This window comes from Stegostoma tigrinum, unplaced genomic scaffold (assembly GCF_030684315.1).
Source record: "Stegostoma tigrinum isolate sSteTig4 unplaced genomic scaffold, sSteTig4.hap1 scaffold_275, whole genome shotgun sequence".
Classification (NCBI taxonomy): Eukaryota; Metazoa; Chordata; class Chondrichthyes; order Orectolobiformes; family Stegostomatidae; genus Stegostoma; species Stegostoma tigrinum.
In genome coordinates this window covers 189,392-205,152 of record NW_026728203.1, presented here as the reverse complement: position 1 = coordinate 205,152, position 15,761 = coordinate 189,392, and the positions used below count along the sequence as shown (strand labels likewise).

The 15,761-nt window shown below is 45.2% G+C and overlaps 1 pseudogene; it reads left to right on the top strand.

Annotated features, from left to right (window-relative positions):
* The first annotated feature begins 3,998 nt into the window (after positions 1–3,998).
* On the top strand, positions 3,999–6,967 carry LOC132208069 (ferritin, heavy subunit-like; annotated as a pseudogene).
* The last annotated feature ends 8,794 nt before the right edge of the window (positions 6,968–15,761 follow it).

The following is a 15,761-nucleotide window of genomic DNA, read 5'->3' as shown; positions in this document are numbered from 1 at the left end:
CCTCATGTGAGTTTGTAAACTCTTTCTCTTTCCTTGGAAGAAAGTGGTGTGTTTGTGCACTCTCTGGGTTAAAAATCCAATTACCTTCTCCCAGCCTCCGGCAGGCTGTTAAAACAAAACCTTTCCAAGGCATCACCTGAGTCCACCTCCGCTTGGTGATGATGGTCACATCTGTGATGGGAGGTCACTTTCAGACACCTTTTTGATCCTCTGGATTAATTTTGTCTTCCAGCTGTGTGACTTCTGGAGAGGCACTACTTGGATGAGCAAGTGAAGATGATCAAGAAGCTGGGAGATCACATCACCAACCTGAAGAGACTGGGAGCCCCTGCCAATGGCACGGGAGAGTACCTGTTTGACAGGCTCACACTCAGCTGAGTGGGGTCAATAATATCTTTGTTTATGGTGACATAATCCAAATAATTTGGTTGTGCTCTGTGCAAATTCAAGTAGTGTTCACCATGGAACTGAGTACTTTGCATAATTTCACAGCTGCTTCTGGCTCTTGGTATTGCGTTTGACACCTGATCATTAAATCCTCCTGTTATTTCTGATTAACCTTTGATTCAATGCCTGCCCCAATAGTTTGCTTTTTTTCTCTTGTCTATAGGAATTAAGTGGGCAATCCTTGTAGTGGAAATTCAGTGAGCCTGTGGTGTTTTTGGGTTTGGCTAGTAAGCAGTGTTGTACTGAATCAATTTTTCAGGACCAGCTTCTAGTCAATACCCTGATTGAGCAGCCCCCTGTCTAAATGTTTGGCTCTGAGCTACAGCCCTTCCCTGTGCAATGTTTAGGTCTTGTTGAGATAAGCAGCTACTGGCAATCTCCGGTTTGGCAGCTTCTGCGCAGGGGAAACTGTTCTCGGTCCCAGGACCTGAGACACATCATCTTTTGACAAGTGTTGCTAGACCTGTGAGGTTTTTCCAGCAATTTGTTCTTGCACTTGGAATTTAATATTTGTGCGTACATTCACTCTTTCAAACAGGAATACCAAGTAAAACATTTAGCATCAAAGATGCACTGCTTTTTTTCAGTTTTTTTTGATAAGCAATTGCTTCCACAGGTAGGGAATCAGTTTCTCTCTCCTTTTCCCCTTTCTGACTTATCAGTGGTGGAAGGACTTTGTCCAGTGGCTGCATCTCGGAGAATGGCAAAATCAGCTTTCCCTTGTATCAGTCTCTCTCTCTTCATTTAGAATGACCTGTATTTGGAAATGCAGCAGTGCGCACCTTGGAGCCCATGTGGTAGAACTTCTAGCATTGCTCTGCAATGCAGAGATAACAAATGCCAAGGGCACATGGTGAAAATAAAGCTGGAACCAAACTACCACTGGCAGAAAACAGCAGTTCAGATTTTTACTTTATTTACTTACAATGAAATCATTGCTCCTGCTCCTGAGTGACCTGCATCTGACTGCACATGTGCTGCACTATGGCTGCCTAATTTGTGATGGCCTCTTTTTAATAAAAGGATAGTGTTTATTATCCATGTCTGGTTGTCCCAAGGCCAGGCCAGAGTCAAACAATTACTGTAGTTGTAGGGTCATACGCAGGCCAGACTGGTTAAGGATGGGTTTTTGACACTTAAGCTAATGATTATCATTAAGTTAATTCCAGAGTGTTGGCAGACAGAATCAGGAGAACAGTCCAACACTCCAGAAACTTGATTGGCTTCCATCTCCAAGCAGCCACTGGATTGCCTCTTTCCAACACTGATGTGTGGGGACTGCAATGTGTATCACCTCCCAATTCCTATACAAATCCAAAGCATTCTGAAGCCCCTATTACTTGCCATGGGAGAAGGATATCTGATACATGGGAACATCACGCTCTGTAATTTCTACACCAAGCTACTTGCTGTGCTGAGTTGGAAACATAAACCCATTCCTCCAGCATTGGTAGATCAGAATCCTGGAATTCCCTCAAAGGCAACATTGTGGATCTGCCTGCGCCCCATGGGCAACAGCAATTCAAGAAAGCAAGCCACCATGTTCTCTAATCTAATGTTAAGCCTGACCTCAGAGTGGTTCACATACCTCTGGACAGAAGTTCTTTGGTGAAATTGTCAAGTTCAATTACATGGGGACTCCACAGGTCTAGCAGTTTTGACCCCAAAGCTGGTTATGCACAAAACTTCGAGAATGAACCTGGGCAGAGAGCTGCTTAATTGATTACAATGATAATGTTTGCCCAAGCGCGCCCCCCCCACCCTGTGTAGAAGTGTGAAGGATGCCTGTGCTTGAAGTTTCCAAGTGAATTTGAGAGGATAGATAGAGAGATCCTGCTTCTTTTCAATCCTCATCTAGGATTGCGAGTGGGGAATATGATTACATTCCGAGCATTAGCTGTAAATCATCCATGATGAAGCCAAAAACAGCTTTGCTTTGGAAAGGATAATATGTGAATGAGCAGTTAGATTTTTTTTTATTCAGTAAGATTTGATGTTGCCAATCGCTTTCAAATTTCAACATAAAAGATGAATGCGTTTTGGTTGAAGAAACAGGGGAAAGACATAACAGGCTTGAGGTTACAAATGTGAGGTGAGTACAGGAGCAGAGGGACTTGGGGTTCAAGTGTATGATTATTGGAAAGTGACCGAGCGGGACTAAGCTGCTGTGAAGAAGGCTTTTGTGAAATGTGTGTTTTCAAATAGACGCAGACAGAATAAAAGTGAGGAATAGATGTTACACCTCTACAAATCATTGGTTCGACCACATTTGCAGTGGTGTGTTCAGTTCTGGGCGTGGTATTTAAGGAAGGACATTAAAGCCCTGGACAGAGTTCAAAGCCCACTTACAAGAATGACACCAGGAATGAGGGATTTTAGATACAAGGAAAGATGAAACAAATTGGGGTAAATCTCCTTGGAGCATAAATGTTTAAGAGGTGACTCTGTTGAAGTGATCAAAATAATGAACAATTCTGTCAGGGTAAAGGAGAACATTCTGTTTTCACCAGTTGATTATGGCAGTAATGAGGGGTCATAATTTGTCAGTAATGGAGCTCTGAGATGAGGACAAACCTCTCTATTCAGAAGGTTGTTAGGATTTGGAATCTGATGCCTGGGAGAGTGGCGGAGGTAGATCCCATAGGTGGCTTCAAAACAAGAGCTGGATATATACTTGGATGTGATGAATAAAGAGGGTATAGGGCTGGAGATGGGGACGAGGTGGGTAGCTCTTTCGGAAGCCGATACGGACATGATGGGCTCAATGGTCTCTGTCATTAAAAATCCTCTGAATGTCCACCCAGGAACTTTTGTAAATTTTGGGTTTGTATTCCTCTGTCTTAAATGTCCAAGCCAGTCCTCTTACATCAGGATACCCTGATCCTGGACTCCCCCCATCATTGGGAACATCCTTCCTGTCCTTGCCCCGTCTGATCCTGTCACAGTTTGCTACGACCCAGAGCCAATTTCCCACCTTTCTGTCTCATATCCCAGCACAACAGGCTGAGAAACTGACACCTCTTCTTCATTGACTTCCTCGTGCAGTTTGTCACAACCACCTTAAATTTAGAAACAAAATGTTAAAGCTTTTTTCAAACCAAATGCAGTTCTTTTTAAAAAAGAGCCAAATAACTTATGAAGAAGTGTCCAGACCTGAAACGTCAGCTTTCCTGTTCCTCTGATGCTGCTTGATCTGCTGTGTTCATGCAGCTCAACACCTTGTTATACAAATGACCCATGACCTGATTGAGTGGAGCAACAGGTTTGAGATGCTGAATGGCCTCCTGCTGTTCCAATCACAGAATAACCATCCAGACCTGATTATCATCTCCACCTGCGATCAGCTCTGCTTAACACACCCACCCCCTCTCTCTAATTGGTGCCTGTATGCATGGGTGGTTCCTGATTGGCTAGCAGCAACTGTCAGTCATCATCAGTTCTACCCCTCCATGGGTGAGTGCAGGATGGCCCCAGGAGTATAAATACAGAGCTTGTGGAAGAGCAACTCACTTCTTGAGTGGTTTTGGTTTTAGTCAGTGGGGATAGTTCGGATGGTCTCCCAAGTGTGTCAGAATTACCACAAGGACTGTGAGGATGCTGTTAACAAGCAGATCAACCTGGAGCTCTATTCCTCCTATGTTTACCTCTCCATGGTGAGCTTTGTCACATTGAGGACCTGACCTCAAATTGAAGCCTGTGATAGACTTGCATTGACTCTCTTAGGTTTATTTTCTTGCTTAGTTTAATGATTTAGTTGTAGCATGTGTTTTGGTCTGTGGCCCTTCCCTGACTGAATCCAGTGAAATGGTTCACACTGACTCTGTTGGAAACTTGATGTTTGTCTTGTATTGCAACTGACTCCTGGGTGACAATGGCCACTTTGTTATCTCTGGACAATGTACCCCTTTTGTGATTTTTCTCCTTGCTCTGAAGGGATGAGCTGGTGTTGCTGATAAACCTATATTTTCCTTTAAATTTGGTTGCAATTTTTTAAAGAAACACTTTTCCCTAGTGTGAATGTTTCTGTGCAAAATGTACTTGCGCTCTTAAAATGTTGCTCCATTTGCCAGGCTGTCCTCTGCTCTGGCCCTAAATGAGTTTTTCTGTTCTAAAAGAACAGCAACTCCTGGAAATTAGGAACAGCATAAAGAGCTGGAATAGCTTTACAGATCTGGCAGGACTTATAGAGAAATCAGTTCATGTTTTGGGTCCAGTGACCCTTCCTCAGAAGTCATCCTCCTAGCTATTCAGTAGGAGGAAAGACAAGTGTGGTATGTTCTCACACTCCAAATGTGAAATACTGAAGAAACAAGTTGAACTTAGTGCTGGGGAGAAGGTAGGACAGAGTGGGGTTATTCAGGTGGGTGATGTTGGTAATGCTGGAGCTCACTGCGATTCATGGTTCTGTTCATCCATGTGTCCCTTCATTCACTGCAGTGTTCCTGATTGGCTGGTTCTATGTCCTCTCTTTTGGCTATAATCCATGGGAGAAGACCTCTTGTTTCTGCCTGTCTATCATGTTCCAGTAATTAAATGTCCAGTTCTGGTTGCCACACTAACAAAAGGATGTGAATGCTTTGGAAGGGGTACAGAGGAGGTTCATCAGGATGTTGTCTGGTATGGAGGGTGTGAGCTAGAAAGCAAGGTTGAGTAGATGAGGCTTATTTTCACTAGAAGGTGGGAGATTTGGGGGTGTGGTCCTGATTGACCCCCTCAAATTCATGAGGGGTGTAGACGAGGTGGATAGCAAGAAGCTTTTTCCTAGAGTGGGGGACTCAATTACAGGGGTCATGAGCTCAAAGTAAGAGCAGCAATGTTTTTAGGGGAGATTGGGTTAGATTCCTTTCAGTATGGAAACAGGCCCGTTAGCTCCAAGTCCACACTGGCCCTTGAAGCATCCCACCCAGACACATTCCCCTATATCCCCCATACTTCTGAATGCTGTGGGCAATTTATCATGTGGATATGCTTGGAAAGCTCTTTACGCAGAGGTTGGAGGGAGCCTGGCACACACCACCTGTGGAGGTGGTAGATGAAGTCACGCTAGTGTGTTAAGATCCAGCTGGACAGGTACATGGATGGGCAGGGAGCAAAGGGATACTGACTGCAGAAAAGAGCTGACAGACGTAAACAGGATCTCAATCGGTGCAGGCTTGGAGGGCCAAAGGGCCTGTTCCTGTGCTGTGATTTTCTTTGTTCTTAAATGTGGAATCAAGATGGTGACCAGGTTAGTTTCTGATTGAGGAGTGCCACTGATTAACTTCAGATATGTTTCCCTTTCCTGCCTTTCTCTCTCTCTCCCCACAGTTCTCTTAATTTGACCAGTTTGATGTTGCCCTGCGTCACTTTGCTGAGTTCTTCAAGGAGCAGTCCCATGAGGAGCGGGAACACGCTGAGAAACTGATGGCTTTCCAGAATAAACGTGGAGGCCGAATCCTCCTGCAGGACATCAAGGTTGGATTCCAAAGCTTTCTTTTGCCGCTTTTTGTGAAATACCACTCAATTGTGGCTAGCTCAATCAGTTTAGCTTCAGGACTGAACAAATGCTGTATGAATGGGGGGTTGATCACACAATAAGATTCCCTTCACTAAAAGGAAACACTTTTGCACTTGTGATTGAACAACAGTTGACAATTGAGATCATCCAGTATTCTGGATGGTGAGCAAATATCAGTGTCCACCGTTGCTTTGGACAAGATGAGGTGTCAAAAGGGAAAACAGAAATCTTTCAGGTGTGGAAACCATCAGTATGAAGCCTTTATACATCTAAAGATGTTTCTGATGCCTTGTGATCATTCTGATCACAGCATAGCAGGATCTGTTTAGAAATGTCCCCTTCAAGAACAGTACCAAATACAGCAGGTGTTTTGCCAAGGTCAAGTTGGCCTGTAGTACCTCCCCTACAATGATGAGGGGTAACTAACTGATCAGATGTAGACTAATGATACAACTGCCTGCTGAGCTGTGCTTTCTGTTCCTGCTTCCCTCCCTCCAGAAGCCAGAGCAGGATGAGTGGGGCAATGGTCTGGAGGCAATGCAGAGAGCTCTGCAGATGGAGAAGGATGTGAACCAGAGTCTGCTGGATCTGCACAAACTGGCCTCTGGCCACACGGACCCTCATGTGAGTGTGGTGTATTTAAATCTGGCATTTTGAATTTAAAAACAGGGATCAGACACTTGGTCCTTTTCGTTAGCCACAAGATCTCCTTTGACATTGTGGAGGGTTTTCTTGGGTTATACCAAGATCCTCCTGTTTCTAAAACTGAGCACTTTCTCGAGTGTATTTGGCAATCTCCATGACATCACTTCACTGTTTGGTCTCCCAAGCTGTATTTTGTTGGATTTAACCAGTTCCCCTCTTTGCTTTCTCCAGCTGTGTGACTTCCTGGAGAGGCACTACTTGGATGAGCAAGTGAAGATGATCAAGAAGCTGGGAGATCACATCACCAACCTGAAGAGACTGGGAGCCCCTGCCAATGGCATGGGAGAGTACCTGTTTGACAGGCTCACACTCAGCTGAATGGGGTCAATAATGTGTCTGTTGTACATGGTGACATAATGCTAGTAACTCGGTTGTGCTCTGAGCAAATCAAAATAGTGTTCACCATGGAACTGAGTACTTGGCATAATTTCACAGCTGCTTCTGGCTCTTGGTATTGCTGTTTTCACACCTGATCATTAAATCCTTTTCTGTTACTTCTGATTAACCTTTAATTCAATGCCTGCCCCAGTAGTTTGCTCCTCTTTTGTCTGTACGAATTCAGTCGGCAATCAATGTAGTGGAAATCCCACAAGTGTTCGGGTTTTTTTTGTCAGTACAACACTGTTTACTAGCCAAACAACTTTTCAGGACCAGCTTCTAGTCAATAGCTTGACTGAGACCAGTCCCCTGCCTAAGTGTTGGGAACTGAACTGGAGCCCTGCCCTGTGCAATGCTTAGGTCTCATTGGAATAAGCAGCTGCAGGAAATCACAGGTTTGGCTGCACCTGGGGGAAGAACTGTTCAGTCCCAAGACCTGAGACACATTATCATCTCCTGACAGATGTTGCCACACCTGTGACTTTTTCTAGCACTTGGAGTCTAATGATTTGAGCATACATTCACTTTTCAAACAAGAATATAAAAGGAAAAAAAATTTAGCCTGGAAGATGCACTGATCTCTTTAGCAATTGCTTATCTACAAAGGATACAAGTGGTTTCGCTCCCATTTCCTTTGCTCCTTTATCACTGGTGGAAGGAGTGAGTCTAATGGCTGCCTGTAAGAGAATGAGAAAACTTGTTTTCACTTGTCTCAGGCTCTCACGCGTGCACTCGCCAGAGAGAATGACCTGTTAGTCAAGGCAGCAGTGCCCACCTTGGAGCGGGTGTGGCACAACTTCTATCAGTGCTCTGCAATGTAAAGATTACATAGGCTAAGAACACCAGGTGAAAGTAAAGTTAGAACCCAAATACCACGAGAAATCAGCAGTTCCAATCTTTAGCTCTTTATTTTCAATGAAATCAGCTCTCCTGCTCTCAACTGACCTGCATGTGCCAGCACATGCACTGCTCTGTGCCTGCCTTGTTCCTGATGTTCAGGGGTGACAGTCTCCTCTATTAAAAGGATGTGGATGTCTCGGAGCTGACAGCATTTATTATCCATTTCAAATTGCCACAAGGCCAGGTCAGAGGTGCACACATCGCTGTGCTTGCAGGGTCATATGCAGGCCAGGCTCGGTAAGGATGGGTTTTTGACACTGAATTGAATGCTCCTCATTACCTTCTTAATTCCAGAGCGGTGTCAGATAGAATCAGGAGATCAGGCCAACACTCCAGAAACTTGATGGCCTCCAGCTCCAAGCAATGACTGTCAAGCTCATTATTAGGTTCTTAATGCCAGAAGAGAGTTGTTCAGACAGAATCAGGTCAACGGGTATCGGTCCAACACGCCAGGAGCTTAAGAGCCTCCAGCTCAGAGCAGCCGCGAGATTCATTCTTTCCGCCACTGACACACAGGGACTACAATATGTGCCGTCTAACAAATGCTGTAGAAATCCACCAAATCTTCTTAGACAACACCTTCCAAAGCCCCCATTCATCCAGTGTTGGTGAATCAAAATGCTGCAATTGCCTCACCAGGAGCATTGGGGATCTGCCTCCACTAAATCAACAACAGTTCAAGAAGGCAAGCCACCACATTCGCGAATCTAATGTTAGGCCTGATCTCGGACCTGTTCAAATATCTCAGCGTGGAGGTTCTTTTGTTCTAGTTCAAACATATCTGGAGTGCACAGTTCTAGCAGGTTGGACCCAAAGATGGTTATGCACAGAATTTCTGGAATACCCCCGGACAGAAAGTTAATTGGTTACGATGATAATACTTTGCCCAAGTCCTTCTGTGTAGAAGTGTAAAGGACGTCTGTGCTTCAAGTTTCAAAAGTGGATTAATGCATTTGACAGGGTACATAGAGAGATCCTGCTTCTTTTCAATCCTCATCTAGGACTAAGAGTGGGGAATATGATTACAATCCTCGCATTAGAAGTAAATCATCTATGATAAAGCCAAAAACAGCTTCGTTTTGGAAAGGATAATATGTGAATCAGCAGATACATTTTTATTTGGTCAGATTTGATGTTGCCAATTGCTTTCCAATTTGAACATAAAAGATGAATGCATTTTGCTTGAACAAACGTAGAAAGACAAAACAGGCTCGATGTTACAATTCTGAGGCGAGTACAGGAGCAGAGGGACTTTCAGTTTCAAGTATGTGATTACTGGAAAGACGCCGAGCTGGACAAAGCTGCTATGAGAAGGCTTTTTTGAAATGTGTGTTTTCAAATGGACGCAGAGAGTATAAAAGCGAAGAATAGATGTTACACCTGTACAAATCATGGGTTAGACCACATGTGCAGTGTTGTGTTCAGTTCTGGGCATGGTATTTAAGGAAGGACATTAAAGCCCTGGACAGAGTTCAAAGGGCATTTACGAGAATGACACCAGGAATGAGGTGTTTCAGATACAAGGAAAGATGGAAGAAATTGGGGTAAATCTCCTTGGAGCATAAATGTTTAAGAGGTGACTCTGTGGAAGTGATCAAAATAATGTACAATTCTGTCAGGGTAAAGGAGAACATTCTGTTTTCACCAGTTGATTATGGCAGTAATGAGGGGTCACAGTTTGTCAGGAAGGGAGCTCTGAGATGAGAACAAACCTCTCTATTCAGAAGGTTGTTAGGATTTGGAATGTGATGCCTGGGAGAGTGGCGGAGGTAGATCCCATAGGTGGCTTCAAAACAAGAGCTGGAGATATACTTGGATGTGATTAATATAGAGGGTATAGGGCTGGGGAGGGGGACTAGGGGGGTAGCTCTTTCGGAAGCCGATACGGACATGATGGGATGAATGGCCTCTGTCATTAAAAATCCTCTGAATGTCCACCCAGGAACTTTTGTAAATTTTGGGTTTGTATTCCTCTCAGTCTTAAATGTCCAACCCAGTCCTCTTACATCAGGATACTCTGATCCTGGACTCCCCCCCCCCATTGGGAACATCCTTCCTGTCCTTGCCCCGTCTGATCCTGTCACAGTTTTCTATGACCCAGAGCCAATTTCCCACCTTTCAGTCTCATATCCCAGCACAACGGGCTGAGAAACTGACACCTCTTCTTCATTGACTTCCTCGTGCAGTTTGTCACAACCACCTTAATTTAGAAACAAAATGTTAAAGCTTTTTTCAAACCAAATGCAGTTCTTTTTAAAAAAGAGCCAAATAACTTATGAAGAAGCGTCCAGACCTAAAACATCAGCTTTTCTGTTCCTCTGATGCTGCCTGACCTGCTGTGTTCATCCAGCTCAACACCTTGTTATACAAATGACCCATGACCCATGACCCATGACCTGATTGAGTGGGACAGCAGGTTTGAGATGCTGAATGGCCTCCTGCTGTTCCAATCACAGAATAACCATCCAGACCTGGCTCTCATCTCCACCTGTGAGCAGCTCTGCTTAACACACCCACCCCCTCTCTCTCATTGGTGCCTGTATGCAGGGGTGGTTCCTGATTGGCTAGCAGCAATTGTCAGTCATCATCAGTTCTGCCTCTCCATGGGTGAGTACAGGATGGTCCCAGGAGTATAAATACAGAGCTTGTGGAAGAGCAACTCACTTCTTGAGTGGTTTTGGTTTTAGTGAGTGGGAATAGTGAAGATGGTCTCCCAAGTGTGTCAGAACTACCACAAGGACTGTGAAGAGCGATAGGGTTAGGGTTAGGGTTAGGGTTAGGGTTAGACACATCCCTCACACCCCGCCCCCAAGAGGATCCCCCTCGTTCTCACACACCACCCTACCAACCTCTGGAAACAACGCATCATCCTCCGACACTTCCGCCATTTACAATCCGACCCCACCACCCAAGACATTTTTCCATCCCCTCCCCTGTCTGCTTTCCGGAGAGACCACTCTCTCCGTGACTCCCTTGTTCGCTCCACACTGCCCTCCAACCCCACCACACCCGGCACCTTCCCCTGCAACCGCAGGAAATGCTACACTTGTCCCCACACCTCCTCCCTCACCCCCATCCCAGGCCCCAAGATGACATTCTACATTAAGCAGAGGTTCACCTGCACATCTGCCAATGTGGTATACTGCATCCACTGTACCCGGTGCGGCTTCCTCTACATTGGGGAAACCAAGCGGAGGCTTGGGGACCGCTTTGCAGAACACCTCCGCTCAGTTCGCAACAAACAACTGCACCTCCCAGTCGCAAACCATTTCCACTCCCCCTCCCATTCTCTTGATGACATGTCCATCATGGGCCTCCTGCACTGCCACAATGATGCCACCCGAAGGTTACAGGAACAGCAACTCATATTCCGCCTGGGAACCCTGCAGCCATATGGTATCAATGTGGACTTCACCAGTTTCAAAATCTCCCCTTCCCCTACTGCATCCCTAAACCAGCCCAGTTCATCCCCTCCCCCCACTGCACCACACAACCAGCCCAGCTCTTCCCCCCCGAGCCACTGCATCCCAAAACCAGTCCAACCTGTCTCTGCCTCCCTGACCGGTTCTTCCTCTCCCCCATCCCTTCCTCCCACCCCAAGCCGCACCCCCCACTACCTACTAACCTCATCCCACCTCCTTGACCTGTCCGTCTTCCCTGGACTGACCTATCCCCTCCCTACCTCCCCACCTACACCCTCTCCACCTATCTTCTTTACTCTCCATCTTCGGTCCGCCTCCCCCTCTCTCCCTATTTATTCCAGTTCCCTCCCCCCATCCCCCTCTCTGATGAAGGGTCTAGGCCCGAAACGTCAGCTTTTGTGCTCCTGAGATGCTGCTTGGCCTGCTGTGTTCATCCAGCCTCACATTTTATTAACGAGGACTGTGAAGATGCTGTTAACAATCAGATCAACCTGGAGCTCCCTTCCTCTTATGTTTACCTCTCCATGGTGAGCCTTCTGACATTGAAGACCTGACCTCAAATTGAAGCCTGTGATATATTTGCATTGACTCTCTTAGGTTTATTTTCTTGCCTAGTTTCATGATTTAGTTGTAGCATGTGTTTTGGTCTGTGGCCCTTCCCTGACTGAATCCCAGTGAAATGGTTCACACTGACTCTGTTGGAAACTTGAAGTTTGTCTTGTATTGCAACTGACTCCTGGGTGACAATGGCCACTTTGTTATCTCTGGACAATGTACTCATTAATGACTTTTCTCCTTCCTCTGAAGGGATGAGCTGATGTTGCTGATAAACCTATATTTTCCTTAAATTTGGTTACAATTTTCTTTTAAAGAGAAGATTTCCCTGGTGAATATTTCTATGCAAAATGTACTTGCACTCTTAAAACTTTGCCCCATTCACCAGGCTGCTCTGGTCTGAAATAGTTCTCTTCTAAAAGAAAAGCAACTGCTGGAAATTAGAAACAGCAACAAAAATAGCTGGAATAGCTTTACAGATCTGGCAGGATTTAGAGAAATCAGTTCATGTTTTGGGTCCAGTGACTCTTCCCCAAAAGTCCTCCTCCTATTCAGTAGGAGGAAAGACAAGTGTGGCATGTTTTCATACTCCAAATCTGAATTACAGAAAAAGAAACCAGTTAGAACTCAGTGCTGAGTCGATGGTAGGACAGAGTGGGGTTATTCAGGTGGGTGATGTTTGTAATGCTGGCGTTCACCATGATTCATGGCTCTGTCCATCCACGTGCTCTTTCATTCAGTGCTGCGTCCTTGATCGGCTGGTTGTGTGTCCTCTCTTTCTTCTATAATCCATGGGAGAAGACCTTCTGCCTGTCTATCATGTTCCAGTAATTAAATGTCCAGTTCTGGTTGCCATACTAACAAAAGGATGTGAATGCTTTGGAAGGGGGTGCAGAGGAGGTTCACCAGGATGTTGCCTGGTATGGAGGGTGTGAGCTACGAAGAAAGGTTGAGTAGATGAGCATTATTTTCATGAGAAGGTGGCAGATTTGGGGGTGGGGTCCTGATTGAGCTCCTCAAATTCATGAGGGGTGTAGACAAGGTGGATAGCAAGAAGCTTTTTCCTTGAGTGGGGAACTCAATTACTAGGGGTCATGAGCTCAAAGTAAGAGCAGGGAAGATTGGGTGAGATTCCTTTCAGTGTGGAAACAGGCCCTTTAGCTCAGTGCACACTGGCCCTTGAAGCATCCCACCCAGACCCATTTCCCCTTTCACCCCCATACCACTGAATGCTACAGGCAATTTATCATGTGGATATGTTTGGAAAGCTCTTTACACAGGTTGGAGGGTGCCTGGCACACACTGCCTGTGGAGGTGGTAGACGCAGTCACACTAGTGTCTTAAGATCTATCTGGACAGGAACATGGATGGGCAGGGAGCAAAGGGATACAGCCCCTTTGAAAATAGATGACCGATTTGAGACCAGATGTCGCTCGGTGCAGTGTTGGAGGGTCAAAGCCTGCTCCTGTGCTACAGCTCTTTTGTCATTAAATGTGGAATCAAGATGGTGACTGGGTTAGTTTCTGATTGAGGAGTGCCATTGAATTTCAGATACATTTCCCTTTCCTGCCTGTTTCTTCCCCCACAGTTCTCTTACTTTGACCGGGATGATGTTGCCCTGCGTCACTTTGCTGAGTTCTTCAAGGAGCAGTCCCATGAGGAACGAGAACATGCTGAGAAGCTGATCATATTCCAGAATAAACGTGGAGGTCGTGTCCTTCTGCAGGACATCAAGGTTGGATTCAATTTTTTCAGCTCAATACAATGGACTGATATCTCAATATGATCAGGTTCAGGATTAGACAAATACTGTATGAATGGGAGGTTGCTCAGCACAATATGATTCCCTTCACTAAAAGGAAACACTTTTGCACTTGTGATTGAACAACAGTTGGCAATTGTGATCATCCTTTATTCTGGATGGTGAGCACATATCGGTGTCTACCGTTGCTTTGGACAAGATGAGGTGTCAAAAGGGAAAACAGAAATCTTTCAGGTGTGGAAAGCATCAGTATGAAGCCTTTATACTTCAAGGATGTTTCTGATGCCTTGAGATCATTCTGATCACAGCATAGCAGGATTTATTTAGAAATGTCCCCCTTCAAGAACAGTACCAAATACAGCATGTGTTTTGCCAAGGTCAAGTTGGCCTGTAGTACCTCCCCTACAATGATGAGGGATGACTAACTGATCAGATGTAGACTAATGATACAACTGCCTGCTGAGCTGTGCTTTCTGTTCCTGCTTCCCTCCCTCCAGAAGCCAGAGCAGGATGAGTGGGGCAATGGTCTGGAGGTAATGCAGAGTGCTCTGCAGATGGAGAAGGATGTGAACCAGAGTCTGCTGGATCTGCACAAACTGGCCTCTGGCCACACGGACCCTCATGTGAGTGTGGTGTATTTAAATCTGGGTTTTTTGAATAAAAACAGGGATCAGACACTTGGTCCTTTTTGTTAGCCACAAGATCTCCTTTGACATTGTGGAGGGTTTTCTTGGGTTATACCAAGATCCTCCTGTTTCTAAAACTGAGCACTTTCTTGCGTGTATTTGGCAATCTCCATGACATCACTTCACTGTTCGGTCTCCCAAGCTGCATTTGGTCAGATTTAACCAGTTCTCCTCTTTGCTTTCCAGCTGTGTGACTTCCTGGAGAGGCACTACTTGGATGAGCAAGTGAAGATGATCAAGAAGCTGGGAGATCACACCACCAACCTGAAGAGACTGGGAGCCACTGCCAATGGCATGGGAGAGTACCTGTTTGACAGGCTCACACTCAGCTGAGTGGGGTCAATATCTATATCTGTTGTACATGGTGACTTAATTCTTCTCAATGACTAGTTGTGCTCTGAGCAAATTAAAATCATGTTCACCATGGAACTGAGTACAGTGTTGTATTTTCATAGCTTCTGGTTCTTGGAGCTTTGTGTTTTAACGTCTGATCATCAATCCTTTGTTCTTTGTGACAACCTTGGATTCAATGCCTGCCCCAGTAACTTGATCAGTGTTTGATTCGGCTGTGTCTGGGGATTCAGTGGGTAGTCCTTTGATTGGAAATTCCATAACTGGTAAGGTTGTTGACAGATAAATCAGCATTACTGACATGTACTCACAGGGACAAGTTTGCAGGACCAGCTTCTAATCAATACACACACTGAAATCATTCCTTTGCCTAAAGGTTAGGCACTGATCTAATGCACTGCCCTTGGCCATGTGTTTGGGTCTCTTTTAAAATAAGCAGTTTCTAGAAACCAGGATCAAAACCTGCTGGGAAATCTCAGGTTTGGCAGCATTGGGAGGGAGACGGGTTGAACAGAACCTGGACATGAGACACGTGATCATCTCTTCATTTGATTTTGTTTTTGTGTTGACTGACAGTGAGGTGTTTTCCAGCAACTTGTTGTAAGGCCGAGATGTTACTGACTTTAGTAGATTGTACAATTCCTCCTTTTAAAGAGTAATATACACTGCTTTGCTGCAGGTTTTACCCTTTTGATAAGCAATTGCTTATGTCACTGTTCCTCGAGCTGTTGAATTAGTTTCTTCGGTATTTCCTTCTTAGATGTAGGAGAAAGAAAAATCTACCTTGTCTTAGAATGCTAATGACTAGGAACTGCGTTGGGAATGAAGCAGTGCCCACCTTGTTCCCTGTGTGATAATTTCTATTACTACCTTGCAAAGAGGTGACAAATACTGCAGATGCCTGGTGGAAAATCAAGCTAAAATGCAAATACCACGTGCAGAAATTGGCAGTTCCAATTTTTACCTTTGTGTTCAATTTTCAAGCAGATCAGCTCTCCTGCTGTCGACTGGCTGACCTGTGACTCCACACAGAGCACTGTGGGGGCCTAATCACTATC